Source organism: Equus caballus, chromosome 16, assembly GCF_041296265.1.
Source record: "Equus caballus isolate H_3958 breed thoroughbred chromosome 16, TB-T2T, whole genome shotgun sequence".
NCBI lineage: Eukaryota > Metazoa > Chordata > Mammalia > Perissodactyla > Equidae > Equus > Equus caballus.
Genome location: NC_091699.1, coordinates 97,269,479 through 97,284,823, shown reverse-complemented (window position 1 = coordinate 97,284,823; position 15,345 = coordinate 97,269,479). Strand labels below are relative to the sequence as shown.

The 15,345-nt window shown below is 44.3% G+C and overlaps 1 long non-coding RNA gene across 1 annotated transcript; it reads left to right on the top strand.

The window, feature by feature from the left end:
• Positions 1 to 7,729: 7,729 nt before the first annotated feature.
• LOC111768460 (uncharacterized) lies at positions 7,730 to 15,127 on the top strand. The gene is made up of 3 exons (XR_011427133.1): positions 7,730 to 9,222; positions 13,531 to 14,215; positions 14,352 to 15,127. It is a non-coding gene; the product is annotated as an uncharacterized lncRNA (long non-coding RNA).
• The last annotated feature ends 218 nt before the right edge of the window (positions 15,128 to 15,345 follow it).

Here is a 15,345-nt window from a genome sequence, read left to right as displayed (position 1 = left end):
AAAAAAGTTGTCAGGCCCTACATTATTACTCAAAATTCCCTCCAAATACCAAGTTTTGATATGGGAATTTCTGAATAATATACTCTGCAAAATGCTGACTACCTGCTTATTCTTGAGTCCCCAAAGGGGGAGAGCCATGGGTCTCTTGGATAACAGCCAACATTTACGGAGCTGCTGGTGTGACCCTGTGTCACTTCACTTAATCATCACAGCTCCACGAATTAGATGTGATAATTATTCCACTTTCCAGATATGCAGATGAGGCTCAGGGATATCGGCCAACTTGTCCAGGGTCTCCCAGCCAGGATGCAACTCACAGGTCTGACTCTAGAACAAAAAGCTGAGCTGTCCTCCTGACCTAACCTGTGGCCTTTTAAGCTTTCTGTGTTTCTTCCCTGGGGAGCTGCCCTCTGCTTTCTGAGTGCTGTTTTGATAAGTAATGAGTTAAAACTACTTTTTGTGAGAAGTATAACTTCCTGGTTAGGGGAACGACTGAAAATAAATTCCCCCACTGGCGCTCCCAGGACATTTCCTGTGCAACACGTTGATTGTCCTTCCTTCCTGAAGCAACAGCTCAGGATGCTACTATTTAACCTTTCAACACCAATTAACACAAAAGCCGAAAAGCACTTTAGCAAAAGTTGCTACAAATGTACATTGCATTCATTTTCAAAGTGGGGCAGGTGCCACTTTGGGCTTTTGTAGTGTGTTTTTCTTTGGTTTGCTAAGACTTCTGAGAAGTCCCTGAGCTAGAACCATCCTCTGGGCTGAGCCCCCTGGCACTGGGAGGGAACATCCTCGTGTACTGGGGCAGCAGAAGGTTGCGCACCCCTGGTACCTAGTGAATCTTCCCATCACCCTCGGCATGAAATACAGACCTTTACAGAGCCCACAAGGAGAGTCTGCTTCTTCACTGGGGTCTCTGCACACAGTGCCAAGGCTCCAGGCTCTTTTTAAGAGCTTACAAACATGTTTGTGACTGGAAAAAGCAACTAATGGCCCCCAAATATGAAAGGGAAGTTGCAAAATGGAAAAGAAGAAGTTTAAGTAAGTGTCTACACACTGTAACAGGTCAGCCTTGTTAATGTTTAAATTTAGCGTTCATAAAAATTTCACTACATATGAAAACAAATTATGGGTTAGATTTTTTCTTAGTATGTAAAATGATTTCTTAGAAATCATAGCTCTTTATAAATTAAACGACTTAATTACAATCTGTGAAATCATCCTGATTGTTTTCTTGCTTGTTATCTGTGTCCCCCTATAAGAATATGTGCATCACGAAGGGGCAGGAGACCGAGTGACAGTCACCAGCTCTCTTCCACATGCACATAGCTACTAGCATGTTGTACCATCTGGGGTGATTCTGACAAGTTGGTGCTGCCATGAAGATTGTCTGGAAATGGGTCCACTCCTGGAGGTGCCTGAGCAGCAGGATTTCAGCATAGAACAGGCTGAGAGAACCGTGAGGCACATGCAGTCGGAACACTGTCTGTTTGTTAACAAGGAAAACAGTCACTTCTGCAGCAAGAGCGCAGACCCCAGGAGGTGGCTGACCTCCAGGATGTTGTCACAGCCCACACGGTAGTGCCTTGCTGTGTGCCTGCCCTCTGCCCAGACAGCAACCTCTCTGCTTTCTCAAGTGTCATCTTTGCTTCTGGGGAAAGGAGCGAGCCGTGGCCCTTTTATGCCGCTGATCTCCAGAGCTGAAGTCCCTTTCAGGTGCATATTCTGAGCCAAATCTTTCTTCAAGGACGTCCACTGGATCAGCCTCCAGGCTGCTCAGAAGGGTCTTGTTTCTCCCGCTCTCTCCTCCACCCACAGCCCCAGAATACCTTCCACTCTCCAGGAAGGGTCACCTCCAGATTGTGCTCTGGAGATGGTGTTGCCAGGCAGAGAGCCTCCGCAGCAGACGTGTTGTGCATTTGGACTTTGGGTAGGAAAACTATAATGAGCTTTAGGGTATTTTTAGGAACTGCTATGTATACTTCGTTTGTTCCTAAAAATACAACACAAAATTTGATTTCAAAAATCCACAGGACAAGCCAATTTTGAAAACTTTAATCAGGTTAGAATTTGGCAGTATTTAGATCCAAGTTAAAATCGAACTTGAGGTTTGGGGGAACTTAGTTCAAGTAACTACTGATTTAAATCTTTGAGGGGTAAAAATAACTTAGAATTTAAGTAAAATGTGAGGAAATACTTATTAGTTCTAGATTTATCTGAATTTTTCATCCTAAAAGATTTTGTTTAGGTTTTCATTTTTCTCTATGTCAGATGATGGTTTTTACTCAGAGCTTTTAATCAGATTTTTAGATGAAAATAATTTTTATCCTTATTCAAGAACTAAATTTCTTCCTGAAAGAAAAATGTCATTGAGATTAATTGTTCCATGTTAATATATATTGTTTAAACAGAAAACAGTAACAGCAAGATTACTTCTGGAAAAAAATGCTTAAATGGTTTCTGGCTTGAAGGAATGTTTTATGTAAATTAACTCAAGTTGCCTATGGGCAAGAAATAAAATCGGGCAGTTGAAAACGTCCCAGAGGATAAGTGTGGAAAATCTTTTATAATATCACTTTTGAAACCTGACAAGTGTGTGGATGGATAATAAAACACACGTCTCGGTAACCTCTTTAAAAATGCCTCCCACTTTTAGGAGGGGGATTGTCGAGTTTGTCGGGATTGGGGGCTTTTAGCCTGTTAAATGGTTTGAATAATGATTTGGTTATAATGCTTCATTCCCTATTGCTCTGTGTTAAAATATGCATTTCCAGTGTTCAAACTGCATCTTGGTCCATCAGCTCTTAAAATGACGTGTGCTTTCCAACGTGATGAGCACACAGAATCTGATGATGTTTAGAGGAGAACCATATATGAAAAAGTATGAAAAAATAAGTTTTTTATCCCTTCTAGACTGTTGGCAAGGATGGTGGAATGAGCTCACAGGGGCAAGAGAGCTCATTTTAACCTTGGCCCTGTCAGCAGTGCTGGGAGACCTTGAGAAGGCTCTTGACCTCTCTGGGCTTCATCTGTGAAATGGACATGCTCTTCCTCACCCAGCTCACAGAAAAACTAGGCATTACACATGGTGAAGGAAATCCAAAATGTGCCCTTTCAGCATATTGATTATTTTGAATTAAATAAGTTAAGAAACAGCAGGTGCAAGAAGGACACTCCTTTTCTTCCTCTAAGCAGGAGATAAAACTCTCAAGGGAAAGGTGCCCGCTCTGTGCTGGGAGGAGGGAAGAAATTCTTATCACCAGAGATGGGGGATTTGGGGCAAACAACCCTGTTGGACTCACCCTCATCTTACTTCTTACCTCACCATTTACTACCCCTAGTCCAAACCCGTCTGTCTTGTCAATTGTTCACAAATTTATTGTTTCTTTGTCTAAAAGGTAGAAAGGCTTCCTGTTCTGGTTGCGTCTTCGGATCTCATCAGCTTGTGAACTCTCCCGTGTACATATAAAAATTTAATAAAATTTGGATGCTTTTCTGCTGTTAGTCCGCCTTATGTCAGTTTAGTGCTTAGGCTCAGCTGGAGACCCCAAGAGGGGAGAGGAGAATTTTCTCCTCCTCTAGAAAGAATATGCCTTGAAAAATATAAATACTATAAAACCAAATTAAGTTACGAAGTTGAACCACGTGGAACTGCCATTTTTACAGGTGACAAAGGTCAGATAGAAGCAATTCTATAAATAAGGTTTTTGAGTCTATAAAACCAAATATTATATTTTAGCTGAACTATATATGCATTAATATGTTCGTAAAAAAACAGTCCAGTGGTATCAGGCAGAATATCGAAGTATTTAGGAATCTGGTCAAATGCCTTCACTAACCACTCTATCAACAACGACGGCGGTGGGCCGCCTATTTTGTGCTAGACCCTGCGCTTGGTACTGAGGATACAAAATGAAGGAGACAAACTTTCTGCCCTTAAGGAATCTGAATAAGTGCTAATATTAAAATACATGAGAAACTTCTTTTGGCCTAGTTAAGGATGGTTTTCTGAAAATCTGAAGTTTTCATATGAATTTGACCAATTTGATCCCCCCACTTGGCTTCTGCGTGCCCCAAGGAGACTGCTCCCACAGGGCTGGGTACAGAGGGGCCCAAGAAGCAGTGGATCTGGGCCGTGGAAGGGCATGGTCCCAGCACTGAACTTCGACAGCTGAGCTAAATCCGACTGGGATGAGCCAGGCGTTTCTCTGTGTATGGTCACCCGTGCAGACTCCCAGCACTGCCTCCTCCACAGCCCCTGGAAATAAAGCCTGAGGTCAGATGTGGAACCAGCCTGGCCCTGGGAAGGACTTCAGGGGGCCTCAGGGAGTTTGTGTAACCATCAACTCAAGGATGGTCAATTGAATCACGCCTCTGGCTTTTTCCTGCCTTCACCTGCTGTGACATCAGTCAAGAAAGGCAGACACCGACAGCCTTTCATCAGTTTTCAAGGGGAGGGGAAACTTGGTATGGAATATTATATTACTGAAATGACTAATTGGAAAGCTCTCCTGGTCAATTGTATCAAAAAGTCAAACAGCTAAATGTTCTCTCTCACATCCATTGTGCCCGTCAGTGAGCCTGTATGGGGTTCTAGGTGTCTACTTGATGATGTCATTCTTATGTAGTTTTCAAAAATAACACTGCAGCATTTGCAAAAAGAATAACATATTTGATCACTTTGGTTTATATCCACAAATATATGTTAAGCGTCAAAGACCTGGTTGATCTGATAAAAGGGATCTCTTTATTTGCTTATTTGTACTAACAGGCAGGGTTTACAGCATTTGTTTTTGAATTCACCACAACGTGGCACTCTAGTAATTTCTGTATCTCTAAATGTTTCTAGTTAATGGAGATGCCTTCCAAATATTGGACTCCTAGCAAGAATCTCTGCCTGAAAATGTGAGTCATTCTCCAAGGTCACCACTTATGAAGTCATGGAGGGTCTAGATAATTAAGTACGTGGGCTTCACTTGCAACGATCTTTCCCTGTGCTCTGCTTAAAACACAAGAGCAAAAACAAAATGCATTTGCTTGATTTCTTAATCACTGTCTTTTCTGTTTCTTTCTTGAAGGCAGTCAGGAATAGGAAAAATTAAAATCTTACTGTAATGACCATGGAAACAAACCTAAAAATTAATAAGTAAGTGAATATAGAGGTGTGGTATGGAGTAACCCATTTTGTTCATGGAAGATGTTAAAGCACACAGAGAGAAGGACATTTATTTCAAATACAGGAAAATACAGCGATTTTACTCTAGGATTTTGATGCATCCTCACCAGATGACTAGGTTTCTTGACAGGGTCTGCAGGCTCAAAGTAGTGGCCTCTTCATGACTACAGGCTTGAGATCATCCATCAGGCCTTTTCAGGAGAATTAACTATAAGAGGCTGGACAGGGCCAACCCGCTTCTCCACCTAGGCAGCACGTGGAAGTCAGCTCATCGGCCCTCTGACTAAACCTGGAATGACAGCAGCTATGAACATGCTGTGTGCTGATTCTGACTTAGGGAAGACTTAAACCCCAAATTCAGACTCATCAACAGTCGTATGTAGTCTCACATCCCTTTCCTGACCCCATTACCTTCATCGCAAAGGAATTCTCAACCTCCCTTTTACTGTTTGCCCTCATGTTTATATTTATACAAAAAGGAAATAGAACAGAGAGAAAGATGAGGAAGGAATTGAGAGAGGAAAATTCAGAATAACCTTTTCTCAGCTTCTAAAACGGGCTTTATCTCTGCTTGTCGTTACACAACTAAAGAGAATGAAATGGCCAGTATTTGCCAAACCCGCCAGTTACCAGGCGCTTCCCAAACAGTACATTCAGAGGACGTGTCAATTATGCAAGGACTAGAACACAACAAAACACAGGAATCAAACAGGTACGTGGTTCTACAAATTAAAAAGGAGGGGAATTGAGTTTGAAGGGCAGGCCTGCTTGTCCACACCGCTGGGAAGACCTTCTCACATTTCACACTGTTTTCTTACGTGTGAACCGCCAGCTCTCTGAGCCAGGCCTGTTCCTCATTGCCGTGACGTTAAGAGATGCTCTGTAGTTTCTGGCATATTGCTCTTGATTTATTGCCAATGATCTGTGACTAAGGGTAGGCCTGTGCTACATTTCCGACATCTGGTTTTAAAAGCTTGCAAAATTCCGTATGTTTTGAGTATTCATATATTCGATTATTCTCCACTGCTTGAACATTTTCATGACTCTAGGTTTTTCCATTTCTGAGATTTCATGCTTTCACCTGACTTCTCTCAGACTGCATCTGCTTTTCACACCGAGTATGGCCTTTGGTCCTTTAATGTCAGTTTATTTTCCAACTTATCTCCTGATGACATTTTCACTTCTACCTCCACCGGACCCAGTAGAGAGTTTGCACTGAGATCCCACGGTCCTCTGCCCTTTGTCACATCTGCTTTTCCATCCTCCCAGCCCAGGCTGCCTTCTTCTCCCAGCAGAGGGTCATAGGATGCAAGCATTTACTGAAGTCATGTAGACACGCATCAAATTTCAGCTCTACTGCTCATAGCTCTTCACTCAGACAGGTGATTTAGCTTTTCAGAACCTATCAGCTACTCTAAAATGTGGAGATGGTAGGACCCTCCTCAGTGGTTATGTGGTTTAAATGAGAAGGCATGTTAAAAGTGTCCTCAGACAAGCAACTGTCCACACTCAGTGTTTGGCCTTCCCTTCTAAGGTTAGTCCAGATCTGGTGGATGCCGCTGGAGGAAGTACAGGTTTAAGCCCACTACAAATTCTTGCCATCTACTCATACATTAGATTGTTATTTATTTCTTATTTATTCTTGTTTTAGTCAGGGTTCCTGGCTGCCAGCAAAGAATCCAGTCCTGATGGTCTTCCTCCCTCCCCCTCTCCTTCTCTCCGCCTTCCTTCCTTCCTCTCTTTCTCTCCCTCCTTGTCCCCGCCTCCCTTCCTTTCCTTCTTGCTAAATTAGAGTGTAATGTAAATTTAGCCCAGTGAAGTTTTACACATGTACACACTCTGCATCCCAGACCCCAGTCAAGACACAGAACATCTTCAGAGCCCAGAAGCCTGTTCCTGTGGCTCTTCCCCTTACACAGTCCGCTGCAGAGATAACCGCTGTTCTGACTTCTATCACCAGAGATTCCTTTTAGTTTTGCCTGTTCTTGAACTTCACATACATGGAACCGTGTGGCAAGTATTCTGCTGTTTCTGGTTTCTTTTGCTCAGCAATGTCAGTAAGATTCTTCTGTGTTGTTATGTTTTTATGTGGGGTGGTAGTTTGTTCTTTTCTTATTATTAGTGGTGTGTGGTATCCCACTGTATGAATATAGTATAATTTATCCATTCTATTTTTTTTTTTTTTTTGAGGAAGATTAGGTCTGAGCTAAAATCTGCCAACAATCCTCCTCTTTTTGCTGGGGAAGACCGGCTCAGAGCTAACATCCATGCCCATCTTCCTCTACTTTATATGTGGGACTTATCTATTCTATTTTAGATGGACATCTTGGTTTCGGTTATTACGAATTGAGCTACTATAAATATTTTTTACAAGTCTTTGGTAGGTCCGTGTGCACTCATTTCTGCTGTGTGTGTACCGAAGAGTGAAATTGCTGGATCACAGTGTAGGTGGAGTTTAAGCTTTAGCAGACACTCACACCTGAGCTGGTTTAACCAGGAAGGAATTTATTGCGGGTTATCAGATAGTTCATGGATTCAACGGACAGACAGTCTCTAAGGCTGAGTTTCCAGAGCCACACTGCAGAGTCGGCCTGGGAAGGACTTGTCTGCTCCAGCTGACCTGGAAACATGTTGTCCCTGATGCAACAGAAAGCTTCCGTCATTGCCACCAGCCCTGGAAAGGCCCCTCTGGGCTGAAGCGGAGGATCACCTTGCTGCACCGTGTGGTGGAGGGGATCTGAGAGGCCAACTTCTTCAGAAAAGGACCTTCAGCAAATCATCCCTTTCTAGCCTTGCCTCGCATCTCCTGCTTCAGAAGTACCTGGGGTTTCATAGTCCTGAGACTTAGGGCAAAGCAACAATATGGTGTCTCTTATTTCTACCAGCACAAGCTTCTGCTTCAGTTTTCTCAGGATTTCTAAGTCAGTTACCATCCACCCATCTGCTTGGTAGCTTTCAAAGTTTTGCTGAAGTCTCTTATCTCCTCTTTGTCTTCCTTTCTACTCAGCTTTACTCTCGTAGATTTTGGCCTTTGCTTCATTCCTTTACTGTCATCTGGGCAGGATTCAGGATGAGAATTCTCTGCGTACAGCTCACTATTTTTAAGCCGAAGTCTTCTTATTACATTTCTCAAAATGCTGCTCCAAACTTGTCCTACTCTTTCCAAATCTCTACCTAGTCTGCCCCCAACCCAAGTCTAACAGGTGGTCTCCACTTCTGACAGCTCGGTTTACCTCTCCTTCATCTCAGATCTCAGCAAGATGGTGGTGTACGTAGACTCTGAACTCACCTCCTCCCACGAACACAACCAGGTTACAACTACTCTTGGAAAAGTTACCGTGGAGAGAGAGCTGAAAGCTGGATAAAAAGAACCCCCACAACAAGGGACAGTCCTGACTGAAGTGGAAGAGGCAGAAATTCCTTCTGGAGAATAAAACCACCTTCATGAGCCACAGACCTTCACAGCCAGCCAGGTGGGAGCCACCCTAAGGTACGCAGCCCTCCCTGGAGGAGTGGGGACCTGAGGGCGGCTATGTTACCGCTATAAGCATCCTTCAGACTCAGCACAGCTGAGATGGCTTCGTGGGCTATTAACTGCAGTGGGGGTACCACCAGAAAAGCCATTGGAAGAAAGCTGAAAAACCCAGCTCTCAAAGGGCCCACACACAAATTCACCCGTCTCAAGGAGCAACCTAAAATCTCCAAAAAGAAAGCTGCACAGTGCTTTGGTGAAAAGAGACTCACCTCGTAGGCTTTGGGTGCATCTCGGTGAGAGGTGAGATCTCTCCAGAGACTGAGACACTGGTGGTGGCCATTGTTGTGACCTAGTCCAGGCGTGCTGACACGGATGCTGGCAGTTGCCAATTAAGTTCTTCCCCTGGCCTGTTAGCCCAGGGGTCTGCCCCACCCACTAGAGTGCAGATTTAATCCACTTCAGCCAGGGCAGGCAGCCTGCCCTAGAGACCAGCTCCACCCGACAGCAAGCCCTCAGACTACTTGTCAGCATGCCTAGACTGAGTGTCTTGATCCTCTACAGGCAGGTGAGTGTGTCCACCTCTGTGGAGCAGGGCCTGTGTGAGGACCAGGTGAACTGTGGGGGGCGTTGGAGAGGTGGGGGCCTCGGCAGTGGGGCAACTGGGTACACTCTATGGGGCCGGGAAGTGTGCATGGACCAGGGCTGTGTTGACAGTGTGTGTGCACCTGTCGGGGGTGGAGCTTATCAGAGGCAGAAGACCTGTGCTTCATAACAGCCACAAAGAGGATTGGCCCCACCTTCCAAAGCCTGAAACAATTGGGTGCTTTCGTGCTTAGGGGTCCAACTTCTCTGTACTGTTATCAATTTTAGGATGTGGGGCATTAGGAGGAATAATCTGTCCTTTTCAATACTAATTCTTTTGTTTGTACCTGTATCTTCCTTTGGGCTCTTGTTCATCTCACATATAGCTCTCTTAGCCTGGAATATGCATTCTTGGAGATGGCAGACCCCTGAATCAGTGCCATGTGGATGACTTGGGGTACTGTCTCTTTGAACGTTGTTCCCAGACTGGTCCTTTGGCAGACTGTCTTCTGTTTCCTCAAGTTCCTTGAAGTCATAAATGGCCTTCAGACCATTTTCTTCCAGCCACAATTCACATAATCAGTGGTCAATCCTCTCAGGCTGCAATGGAGTTCGTGAAGCCCTTCTTAATCATCAGTGGTCTGCTTCCAACACTGACTCATCTTTGATCGTTACCCTCTGTTAATTTGACCGTTCCCTTGATGGCATCTGGAACCGTTACAGAACTTTTTATTTTTTCACTGCGAAAGATTCGCCCTGCACTAACATCGGTTGCCAATCTTCCTCTTTTTATGTGAGCTGCCACCACAGCATGGCTACTGACAGACAAGTGGTGTGGTTCCACGCCTGGGAACTGAACCTGGGCTACTGAAGCAGAATGGGCCAAACTTTAACCGCTAGGCCATCAGGGCTGACCCTGCAGAACTTTTATGTTCACACGTAGCATGGTTTTCTTTCTTTCGTTGTGGTGGTTCTAGCCCAGCACACTTTTGTCAGCCATTATTAGTCAACACTGAAGGTCAGCCATTTGTTGTCCTCTGTAATGTAAAATAAATGCCAGAGAGGGAGGTGGCAGTAGACATAAGCCACAACTCAGAATGGAGTGGTAGCTGCAACCACTTAGGTTTTGAAGCATTAGAGCTCACTGGCTAGAAGTCTGCAATAACTCTCAGAACATGGAAAGCTCTGTGTTTTCCATTCTTCTGTAATCAGTTGTGTGTGCACGTGCATGAGCTACACGAGCACATATACACACATGTATGTATATAACTTTTAAGTAAATTGTTTCGTTGTAACCTTGGGCTCTGTGGAATAGAGAAGGCAGGAATTACATGTCCTCTTTTCCTCTCCACTGGCTACTTTCCTTTTGCTCTAAAAATGCTCAGATTCTCTTTAGATGTAAATAAACTTCCCATCAACCTTGATTCTTATGTCTTTCTCCTTGTAAAATTCAAACATCTCAAAATAGAAGTTTGTTCTCAATTTCCATATCCCTGGCTCCTTCACTCCTTGGAATTCGCTTTTCGGCTCCGACCACTTCACTTGAAGCACTTTCACCAGTGAACGGACGGCCCCTCCTTCTGGATCCATTGCCATCTCCACAGTGTTGATCCCTTTACCTTTCGGGAGGGTTATCCTCTCTCTCTGTGTGAAAATCTCTCTTCTCTCATTTTCCACTACATTTTTGCATCCTAGTTTCCCTCTTTTTCTCCATCTTTAATGGAAATTTTTCTCCTTGTATTTTCTCTTAAATATAAGTGTTTCTCCAAATCCTGTGTCACCTCTCTTATGTCCTCTGCTCCCTGTCCCTACCTCCATCCTTCGTAAATTTAGCCACACTTCACATTTTTTTCTTCAACCATTACAACTGTGTGAACATCAACATCAGCTGTGATCTCTCTTGGGATCTCCATTTTAGTGTTTTCCAGCGGTCTGATGGCCCTCTCCACTCGAGTGTCATGTCAATCTTTCTATCCTATGCCTCCTCACTCTTTCTTACCTTTCCTGTTTAACCAGTTGTCGAGGTCCTGTGGATTTTACAGTCCAACGTCACTGACTGTCATTTCCTTCTTTCTATCCCTACTGAGCTCTCGGGTTCACCCTCATTGATTTTACTTCAATACGTGGATATGTTTCTTAACTGGCTTTCTTGCCTCCTCCAACAGATGAATTCTAGACAGCTCAGCCAGCTTTACTGCATTAAAACACACATAGGAACTTCCCTTTACCTTGCTGAAAACTCCTATGTTTCAGTTACCATACTTACTGCTTATGTAGTAGAAACCTTGACACAGCTGCTTTAAATAATGCTGTTTCTCTCCAATAATGAGGAGTTAGGAGACAGAGTACTTCCAAGGCTGGCTGATTTAGTTGTTCAGTGATGGATTCGAGAACGTATATCCCTTTTATCTGTCACTCTGCTGTCCTCAGGTTGATCCCCTAATGGTCCTGGAATAGATGGCTGTCTCAGTCCAGTCACACTGTCTGGATATCACAACATCTCGTAGAGGAGCTAAACCTTTCTCTGTGCCTGTCTTTTATTAAAGCGCAATGAACCCTTTCTAAGATTCACCCCCAGCACAATTCTTCTCACGTTTTACTGGCTAGGATGGCCTCCAACACGGCTGCCTACAGAGATAGTTAGCAGCCAACTGGTTTAGAACAATCAGGGTTTATCCTCAGATTCCTATGAGATGCATCCTTGTACAAACGGAGTTTTGTTACAAGGAAGAAGAGTGTAATGGATGCTAGATAGGAAACCTCTGCCTCACTCCTTTCCTTTCTCTGCTCCTCCTTACCCTCCTCCTTTCTCTACCATCTCCATTGCTTTCTCTTTCTTCTCATTTTACTTTGGTCTGTTCTTGATAGTGCACCTCTGGTGACATCTAGGTTTGATGAAGTTTCTCATCTATGAAAAGAGTTCCAGAGAGAAGAATAATTCTTTTCTATGGCTCTACAACATATTTTGGTGTTATGTAATAGATTAGCCAGCACTACGTTCTTGTCGTCATCTATAATCTGCAACTCTGTCCTCTATATACTGCAGGGGAACGAGAGAGTAGTAAGACAAGTCTCTCTCAAAGAGTTTATAATTGAGGTGGGCACACGCACTGTTTACAGGTGAAAAGTGTGAACGGACAGTACTCTTAAATGTCCAGGTAAGAGAGGGAAAACCTTGACATATGCAATCCAGTGGACTGTAGCAATATCTGTCCTTTTGGAGTGTCGATAAATGATGGTGAAATTTTTATCAGTGAGACAATGAATTGTCTCTAAACTTCTTAGGGATAAAAGGAAAGAAATTCTAACAGTCTTCCAGAGAAAAGGAGATGTTAGGAGAGTTTTGAGGGGAAAAAAGGGAGTCAAGCAACGTGGCCAGATGACGGCCCATGGGGAAAAAATGGGAAAGTGACTGGTTCCCAATGGCAGGAAGCCCAAATGTGCATTGAGACCAAGGAAATTGAGCTTTCAGTGCTAAGTTGTTCATGTGTCTGCGATTTGAATACCCTCCACCTCTCCCAATCTCAAGGACAGTCTCTTTATGTGTATGTTTTACGGGGAACCAAGGAGTCCCATGAGTGGGAGAATATGGAACAGAAGCGACAGGTAAGGATGGAGAGACAAGAATCAGGTGGGAGATTTCATCAACAGCCAGAAGTCGAAGCCAAGGCATGGCGTTGGGACTCCGAGCCAGAACTGCCCGAGGAGTAATACAGTCTTGGGACCACACTGGCCCCAAATAAGATGCAAGATAAAGAGCTCTGGAAAACTGTATTTACTTCTCAAAGGGTAGAGACCCCTCAGCTGCCGTCTGGGTTGTACATAACAGCACTCAATTAATTGGGAAATAATGAGACCAGGTTAGAGCAGGCATAAAATAAAGCATTCTATAGATTTCATTTGTCTCCTCTTTTGCTTTAACAAATGAGGGGAATATGCTGAAATTAAAAACAAACTAAAAGCACCAGCTTTGGTATTAGGCTGAACTCCCTTCGAGCCTCAGCTCCACCCATGACTCAGTGTGTGGCCTTTGGTACGTTTCCCACCATCAGAGCTTTATTTTCCTCACAAGTAAAGTGATCATGGCAATACCTGCCTTGCAAGGTGTATGGGGCACAGCATCTGGCAGACGGTAAGTTGTGACTGTTGTCGGCGTTATTTCTGCTAATGAGAGAGAACACTCACCGTGCATGCAGGACCCCAGGCACTGCTCACAGCACTTTGCTTAATTGATCTCATTTAATACTTAGAGCGACCCCATAAGGTAAGTGAAAACATCTCTGTTTTTCAGATAAGCAAATGGAGACAAACTGGTTGGCAATCTTCTTAAGGTCATATAGAGGCCAAGTCAGGATTTGAAGCCAGATGGAACCTGTTCTCCCTAACTAGTAAGCTCTGGAAGAGAGTAATAGGTCTGGGGATCATCAGGGTGGACTTCTCAGGTGAGGTGGCTTCAGCTTGGCGTGGAAGGATCTTGAAGGTGTGCTGAGTCATGCTTCATTCCTAAACAACCATAGGGATGCAGGAACACCTGTGGTATGTCAGGATAAGAAGGGAAGCTGAATGAATGGATGAAACTGGGGAAGCATGTGCAAGAAGGTGAGGAGAGTGAGGCCGGACAGGGAGGCGGGACCTCAGGGAAGAGGCTGGCAGGTGCAGTAGAGGCTTGTGGGTACAATAGAGGTTTGTAGGTACAGTGGGTGAGATTGGAGGAAAGCACATTGTTTTGAACTTCTGGAGAATTAACAGGCTGTGAGTTGGGTGAAGCAATTGATTGACTAAAGTCAGCTAAAAAACGGTCCACCACAGACTCTCTGAGGCCAAACCTCAGCGGCTGAGGATTCAGTCCTTATGCTGTGCAGACAGCTCCTCCTGAGGACTCACATCGGACACAGCATGCAGGCAATCAGCCGGAAGCAATCTAGAGCAGAGGCCAATGGATGCAAGCTTGTCCCAGCCACCCCTAACAAGACCAGGTGAGTTCACAGGGTGAGGGGAGAAGAAGGCTGAGAGGCGGGGGAGGAAGGGAGGAGCAGGCCCATGCGAAAAGCTGTGCTCCTCTGGGCTGCAGCTGTGCGTCAGGTCAAAGGAATTCTCCTTTTCTCCATGCAGTTTGGCCATGTTGTCACAGCATTAAGCATCAAGCTGCACACTGACTCCTAACGCTCTGGTTGAAGACTTAGAAGTTACGCATTTGAGCTGAATGAGATGGGCCAGTGTGTGTCATTATCCCCGTTTGTGGAGGTGATTATGGGGCACACCCAGGCTGGTTCGCTGACTTCACACCCTATCTGTGATGGGAGCTCAATTGCACTGGAATGGAACACCGTGTTTCTACTTGTGTTGAAGTTCTCTCTTTATCTGACCGTGTCTCCCATTTGTGTGCTGCAGCCACAGAGCTCAGCACACTTGTGACTGGCCCAAGGAAAGGGCCTGGTCAATCCTCACCGAAGGAGTGAATACCCTACGTTGAAAAGGCGCTGCATAGAAAGTGAATGTGAGGTGCAGCAGAATGAAATGTTCAGCAATGCTCTTGACTTGACCCGCCAGTTGTCTGGTTAAATTTGTGCCGTTGTTCTGTTAGGATTGTTTTCTTTTAAGCTCCCTCTCATCTCTCAATTTTACTTACATACTTGACATTTCTTTCCACCAGATTTGTGCCCTGCCTTTTGCCACGTCGTTTCACCAGCAAATGTCTGTAGACTTGGTACTGTGAACAGTTATAAAACGCAGGAGTAATACTGTGGGGATGGAAGCTGCCTTTTCAGAATGCATCCTGTTTGTGAATCTGACTAGTTATTTAACAAACCATAAAAACAGCTACTATAATCATTAAAGCACAGTCTTTCCTTCTCCTAAAAGAACTGTCTGGAAAAAAGAATTTTAAACCCTCAGATATGTGCTACACTTGTAGGTGGAGGAGACCTTAGGAATAACTCAGTCCTATGACGACAAAGCTTATTTTTTCTCCCCTCTGTGCTAAATTCTGCTCTGAATTATAATTATGAAGCTGATGCTAAGCCAATAAGCCCTTCTTAGCTTACGAGGTTATAGAAAGCGTTGATAAAGTGTTCCAAGATTAAGAACTACATAAAGATTCTCCTTT